Here is a 7,707-nt window from a genome sequence, read left to right on the forward strand (position 1 = left end):
GAAACCGAAAAAAATTATACAATTTTAACAAAAACTGTTGTAATTGTATTAAATTTGACAGTGCTGAAAAAAGTACTTTACTTGCAAACATCTTGTTTTGTCAAATTGGGGATCACCAAAACCCCCCACTTCAGTTATAACAGCATGTTTCTCAATAGCCATGAACCAAGAGTAATCTGGGAAGCATCAAAACATTCAAAATTTAGTTTTCCTATAAAAAATAAAACGAACAAAATCGAAATCCAAACGATATATTTCGACCTTTTTTAGTGGAACAATCATCGCCTCTATTCACAATCAGCCACCGCATTGTATTCAATTTATACTGACACTCTCAGAGAGCAAGGCCAAAACCCATATGCAAGTTGTACGAGCACAATCTGCCACTTCTCTGCCCGAAACATTTGGAGACAGTTTAAACATATCAAACAAAGTAATTTATTCAACACTTGAACAACACTCCACCTATTTATATGATAGTGATCAAATCCTACATAAACTCAACTTGAAAACTAAATCCTAATATCTTGAGGAGATAAACACAAGAAATTCAATTAGAGCTTAATCTCATACGGAGATAAACACAAGAAATGCATGATATCTTGACGATATAAACCCAGTAAACCTATTGATTGAATCCTACATAAACTCAACTTGAAATTTAAAGCCTAATATCTTGAGGAGATAATCACAGTAAATCTAATTAGAGCCTAGTCTCTTAGGAAGATAAGCTTATACATAATATCATGAGGAGATAAACACAAGGAATCTAATTACAGCTTAATCTCTTATCGATATAAGCTTGTACAAGAAACTAAAAAGATAAAAACTAAATAACAGAAATGAAATTTTGTTGTTGATCAAGAATCTCACCATAGATGAAAAAAAAAATCTGAAAAGAAGAGAAACACAAAAAGAAGAGTAAAGCTTACGTTAGAACAATAAGACCGGTTAGGTGGTTACACCAATTATCAATTCATCCCAACTGTTGGGAGCTTCATGACAAATTTACCTGTGCAAAATCAGAGAAAACAGGGGTGTCTGTTCCAATCTGGAGCTCAATAACAATATATACATCTGTTTCTTGGCCCAACTTCATGCCATATAGTGAAACATTCTATATGTTTAACATCGAAACAATTAGACTATTATGAAAAAACCACAAGTTTTGACTAAGGAAATATATAGGCAGGATTAAAGTAGCAGAAAGTTTATTAATTAAGAATCTATATGTGTCGCAAGATCTGTTCCCTAGGTTAAACAAGATGTCCAGAAACAAAATGATCCAGGACATTAGATATGGATATATATACATATGAACAAAAGAGCAAGAGAGACCATTATCTAATAATAATAAAATAACTAATTTTTGTCGACAAACTTCAAGAATCCTAGTAGCTTACACTAATCACAAGCACAATACTCCATCCACTTACATTAAATTGAAAATAAGAAAAAGAAAGAAAAAGCACAGAAATGAACTAGATCACAGCGGTTTCAATCGATTCAAAACCTAATACAAATAAACATATAGTTCAAATTATCCCCAATTATCGCTCCATTTAGTTTCTGAATTTGAGTATAGAATATTGAAATTTCTGAATGCAGATGCTGAATTAAACAGAAAAAATTGTGAATGACAATTCAATGTCTATTGTTTACCAGGGAGATATAAACAGCCGGTATTGAGGTAGACGGCGGCGGCTCGGCTGGAGTTTGGACGAATAGAAGTGAACGACGGAAAATAACATCACTATCATATTTTAATTCATTAGCTGTATTCAACATATATGAAAGGCTAGTTTTGACTAGTACCTTTTTTGAAAATTTATAAATTCTGGACAAAATTTTCAATAGTGGGGCATACAATTGATAATAAACATTAGATTTAAATATTTGAGCCGATTAACACACATTTAAATGGTGTGGGCTGGGAAATAATTTTGGTAAACTCTATAAAATTTAGATTGGCGTTGTAATTAAAAATTTTTAGTTATTACTTTAAAATTTCACGATATTAGTCGTAATTCTTTTTTCAACTTTCCTTGTAACGGATAATTTGCATAAACTTTCATCAAATTTTGCTTAAAATATTTAAAATCCAACTGTAGATGATAGAACTGTTAATTTAATTTGATTTTACAACAAATTAATATTACAGCGTTGACATAGCTTAGCTTACATATCAGACGTCAACCAAAATCACGTCATGTTTTATATATGCAATTAAATAATATCATTTTATACTAAATTAAATACTCCCTCTGTTCTCTCGTATACTTGTGTCATTTTTCTATATTTGAAAGTTTCCTCATAGTTGATTCAATTTTATATACGGTAGTAACACTTTTTCTCAAGGTTACTTTACTCAGGGGCGGAGCAACCCTATAAGAGAATGGGGCAAATGCCCCTCTTCAAATATGTTTAAATATACTATTTTATTATCCATTTTTGCAAAAATTTTAAAATTTACTTATATTTGCCCCTTTTCTAATTCTTAAACTTTTCTCCAAATATAATTTTGTCCCCTTTCATCTACAATCCTAGCTCCGCCTCTAACTTTACTTTCTCTTACTTTATTCACTTTTTATTACTCTCTCTTACTTTTTCCCTCTTTCATATTTTTTATCTATTTATTTAACACATTATTAAACAATCTCTTAAATTTTGTGCCGAAAATTTTTGTCTCAACTATGAGGAAACGGGGGGAGTAATTTCATAGTTGAAGAATAGTTTATATTAAGTCATGTTAACAGCAAAATTGTTATTAATTGCGAAATTCAGAACAAATCAATAGTTTAATAATTTGCCGTCGGATTTCAAAGTTTCAAAGCTGGTGTACTTGAATTTGATAAAAGTTTATATATTTACGTGCAGGTATCCTAGAAAAAGTCTGGAGTATTATTTTTTTGTTATATTTAAAGATCCAATAATCAGTTGATATCTTAAAAAATAATCATTAATTTATTACTATATTATATTTTTGATGCAATCAATGAATATAATGTTCTAAATTCATGAAATTGAAAAAAAAGCACCTCTGCATGTTTAATTTTTTTGTAATGTTGAGATATTATAATCAGACATCCGTAAATATTTTTCTTACTAATGGATGCATAATTGGACTCATTACAATCAGACATCCGTAAATATTTTTTTATCGGTAAATAATCAGTGGCTTGTAAGGAGTAGATAACTTTAAGAATAAATATTTAAGTAGAAAATAAACTATTTAATTATGATATGATTTTTTAAACTTCCACGAATACGATCCGTGGCGATTGGTGGTCGGAGAAGTGGGATCAAGATGGGCCGAATATAAATTAATGTCTCATATTTAAATTAATTATATTAAGGGTGCGGGAAAGGGTATCGAGATTCCCGTAAAATCAAATGGGTCGGGCTTGGGTAGTAAACGGGTACCGGAAAAATCGGGTTTGGGGTACCCATTTCGACACCCCTAAATTTTATCAATACTTAACATAATATTTATGAACTAAATTTTATACTACTCATAGAGTAAATTTTATACTTCCAGTTTTCAAGGCTAAAACGCCAAGGATTATTAAGTTATAAACCTAATTTAATGAAAATATAATCATTTTCAATTCATCATAATGGTATCGAGTTTAAAGCTAGAGGTATACAAATTTAATTAGCAGTACACACTCAAAAGATTTATTGATTACAGATTTATTGAGTAAATTTAATTATACCGCATGAATGAGTACATTGTAGTAGCTTTATTCGTGGCATTGTCAAATTAATAAAAATATAATTTATATCGTTTCCTAGTTCGAATAGGATAAGATACGCATTATATTACAAAAGTTAATTAAATAGGATATGATACGACTAAGATTATAGATAAACTATGAAATCTCAAATCAGATTTGTTGCTAATTAGCGAATTAATATTTGCTTCCTTCCCTAGGTACATAATTATAAAAAATAAGGGTGCATTGTCAAATCAAATTTATTGCCATATTTATTTGTTAATAATACATGCTATTGGGCCAAGACTATAATAAATATACTATTAACTAAAATTCTGAATGACATTATGACTTTAAAATAGTACTCTAATAATTTTTAATATACGCCACAGTCCTTCCAGCACTCAATTTAATTTGTATCACTGTTTTATGAATCTGTTCTCACAATGCTATTTTGATCTCTCTCTCTTCTGTCGTACACACATACATACAGACGCATACTCAAAAAATACACAAGGGGAAAGTGTCGATGCTTCCCCAATTTGATGAAATTCACCCATCACTCAACTAATTGATGAAAATATTTGTGTGTGAAGAAAAAGATGGGACCATTGTGATACAGTGGTATACAGAGTGTTGCTATAGATTTCCTTAGGAATATATGGCTTTACCTTTTGTTATCATTCTCTCTCTCCGCTGTGTTTGGGAACTAAATGGCATGACTTATACAATATCTACCCAATTGATATCCAATCCAAACAACCTTTGGAATCTATTTTTATTTTCGTTACAAGGTCCCGTGAGCCTACCTTACCTCATCTTCAATAATTCATCTCCCTCCCGTGACCCTACCTACCTTACATCATCTCGATTAATGTGTTGCAATATTATTATTTGTTTGATAGATACATTATTTTGGTCTCACTTTTTATAATTATTATTTGATGTTTTTACCCTTATTATTTTGTTTAACCAAATTTAAATCGAATTCATGATAATATATATATACATATTCCGATAGGGGCATGTTATGGTGCCACCACCTTTTAAAATAACACCATACCACCATTCTCAGCCAATCATTTGTATACGTGGACGAATAATAAGTTGTCACGTGGCAAAAAAAAATCTGAAAAAGACGGCCAACAATTTGTTGCTCTTTATACAACAATTTTTCTTGTCCAACAATATCCGACACATTATACAACAATCTATAGATTGCTGTGTATTGGTTGTAATATTGCTGAGTAGCATTTATAATATTGTTGTATAAGTGGTGTCACAGTGTCACTTTAAGAGGGGTTGTCATTTTAACACAAACCTATTCCGATATGTTTAGAAGTCTTAAAAAATAAATAAATGAGTAAAAGTATTGTACAACAATAAATTATCTCAAAGTCAACTCAATTCTAATTATATAATACTCCATAAATTTAATAAAAAATTAATTTAAAAATATATAAAGTATAAAAAGTCCATAAATTAGTAGTTCAAATTCAATTCTATCTTAAAACAAAATAATAGTAGGACCCAACACCCAAATTAAAACTCTATTTATTTAAAAAATTAACAATTACAAACTTCTATATTTTTATTTAAAATCTGAATTACTCCTACAAATTCAATCCACTATCTTCTCCCTTCATATTTTCAGCCAAGTTTTAGCTAACAATTGTAGATTTGGGCCTATTTCGGCCCATTTGAATGAACTCCTTTTCACCTAATCTCATGACTAACCATCTCACCTCACCTCCTCCTACTAATTTGTCCATCTCCCTCTCCTCATTATTCTCCTCTCCCCCCTACTCTCCACCCTACTCTACAACTATGAATAACACTAATTTAATCCTAGCCAAAGTCTATTTTAGTGTATCTTACACTGCATCTCAAGACAATTTTATTTCATGAACCGAACAGCCACTAAGTCCACTAAATATCCAAATTAAAAGGCCCAAATAATAAATTGATATTCTTTCTAAACTCTATAAAGTTGTGCCTCCCCCACTCTCTCTCTTCATATTCCTCCAACAAGCATTCTAACCATGGCAGGTAACTACTCCCGCCAACAAGAAGAAGACCTAGATAGGCAGCTAGCTATATACCACCTGAAGGAGGAACGTGAAGCGGCGAGGAAAGCCGTAAAGGAGAGTGCGGAGGCGGCCGCCTCTTACAAGAACTACTGGGTGAGTACACTTGCCGAGGTGGAAGCCGTTAGGGCCATCGTGGAGGCAAAACCTGCTTGGCTAGGCCTCGCCCAATCAACAACTGGGAGGAGGTTGTTGCTGCAGCAATATCCTCTTAATATCACTCTTACAATAGAGTGATCCTCTTATTTTTCTTTGGTGTAGTATGATTCCACTGTTTGTGTGTGTGATTGTAATATATTGTTTTAATATTTGTGTCATATTCCATGCATGGAGTTTGTTTGTGTGTGATTTGTTAAAAATGGAGAGGAGAGAAAAGAGGGTTACTTTTTTCAATTAACGGTACATTTTGGAAAAATTGACTACAACTTACACGCTAAAAATGCTAAATTAGCTAACTAATTACATTTTCACTTTTCTATGATAAATCAAAAAGAAAAAGATCAATTTTGATTTTTCAACCATTTGGATTATGGAATGGGGATTAGCTGACTTCTCTCAACGAGTCAACCAATTTTAAAGGAATTATTCAAATTTTGCTCACTCGATAAGTACATCCAAATTGAGCATCAGAATTCTTACTCAATGAAATATTAATAAATGGACTACTTTTTTTAAATAAAACTAACCAAAGTAACATCAAATATGTAAGTAATAAATGGACAAATTTTATGGGACGGACGGATATGAAAAAATAAATGGACAAATTTTATGGAATAGACGGAAAATGAAAAAATGTGACAAACTTTTAGGGACGAAGAGACTATAATAATATAACTACATTTATACTCTTATGATAAAAAAAAAAAAAAAAAAAGTGGAGCATATTCCAATTAAACAGATGAATTGGTCACAAATTTTATGGGAAATATAGAATACTATTTAATTTGATATCTTAATAATCCAGTATTTGATTTAATATATTGTTTGCTCAAAAAATGATTGTGTGGATGATTTTGTTTCTGATTCCTTCTTCCATCATGTGATGATTCTCAACAGAATATATTCGTACTCCATAATTAGTTGTTAAAAAACGATTTGCACGTAGATACTTTTTCTTGGTGATTAAATTGTGACAAGTTTGTATAACAAAATAAATAACATTAAGATAAATTCCAAACCAAAATTTGTAATGTCAAAACAATTGAATAGTACTCCCTTCAATTCGTCCCATAATATGTGTCCAGTTTTCTACTTTTGATCTGTCCCAAAGTAATTGTCTCACTTCATTTTTACTATGTAAAAAATGGTGAAAATAAATATCCAAAATACAAAAAATGTATATGCAAGGTAAGAGATCGTTTAATTCATGTGCTTCGTTTGATCTTCTTTAATCTTTGGTTCTTTCTAATCTTACTTGGTTGACCTTCATGGTTAACAATCCCTTTTAAATAAAGTAATAAGGTCATCGATATTTACCATGCCACGTACATTTGCAAAATTCTTCGAACCAACAACTTTGGACATGTTGCTTATATAGTAACGGTTCAAATAAAAATCGGTGTATTTGCAATGTAACCTAAAAAATATACTTATGACAATTATACCCTCTTATATTAGTCAAATCATCTTCTCAAATAAGTAGAAGGGGATAATGTTATGAAGATAATAGAACATTAAATAAGATGATTATTTTATTACTTATTCTTTTCAATAAAATTTACAAAGACTGTGGCTAGTCATAATGTAATTGCATGATTTTATTTTTATTAAATACTATATTCAGCTAACTTTCCACAATTTTAAGTTCTTATTCGAACTTTTTCTTTCTTTTTTTTTTATTGAGAATTCGAACTTTTTCTTTCTTTTTTTTTTTATTGAGAAATATTCACATCCCGTACAAAATT

The 7,707-nt window shown here is 30.6% G+C and overlaps 1 long non-coding RNA gene across 2 annotated transcripts; it reads right to left on the reverse strand.

Moving 5' to 3' along the window:
• On the reverse strand, positions 1–1,791 carry LOC125197003. 2 transcript variants are annotated; one of them, XR_007171971.1, is made up of 4 exons: positions 1,663–1,791; positions 933–1,012; positions 262–391; positions 1–176 (listed from the first exon to the last, which is right to left on the reverse strand). It is a non-coding gene; the product is annotated as an uncharacterized LOC125197003 (long non-coding RNA). The 2 variants fall into 2 exon arrangements; XR_007171970.1 differs by lacking the exon at positions 1,663–1,791 and having other exon boundaries at positions 933–1,643.
• Between the last annotated feature and the right edge of the window lie 5,916 nt (positions 1,792–7,707).

Source organism: Salvia hispanica, chromosome 6 (assembly GCF_023119035.1).
Source record: "Salvia hispanica cultivar TCC Black 2014 chromosome 6, UniMelb_Shisp_WGS_1.0, whole genome shotgun sequence".
Taxonomy (NCBI): domain Eukaryota; kingdom Viridiplantae; phylum Streptophyta; class Magnoliopsida; order Lamiales; family Lamiaceae; genus Salvia; species Salvia hispanica.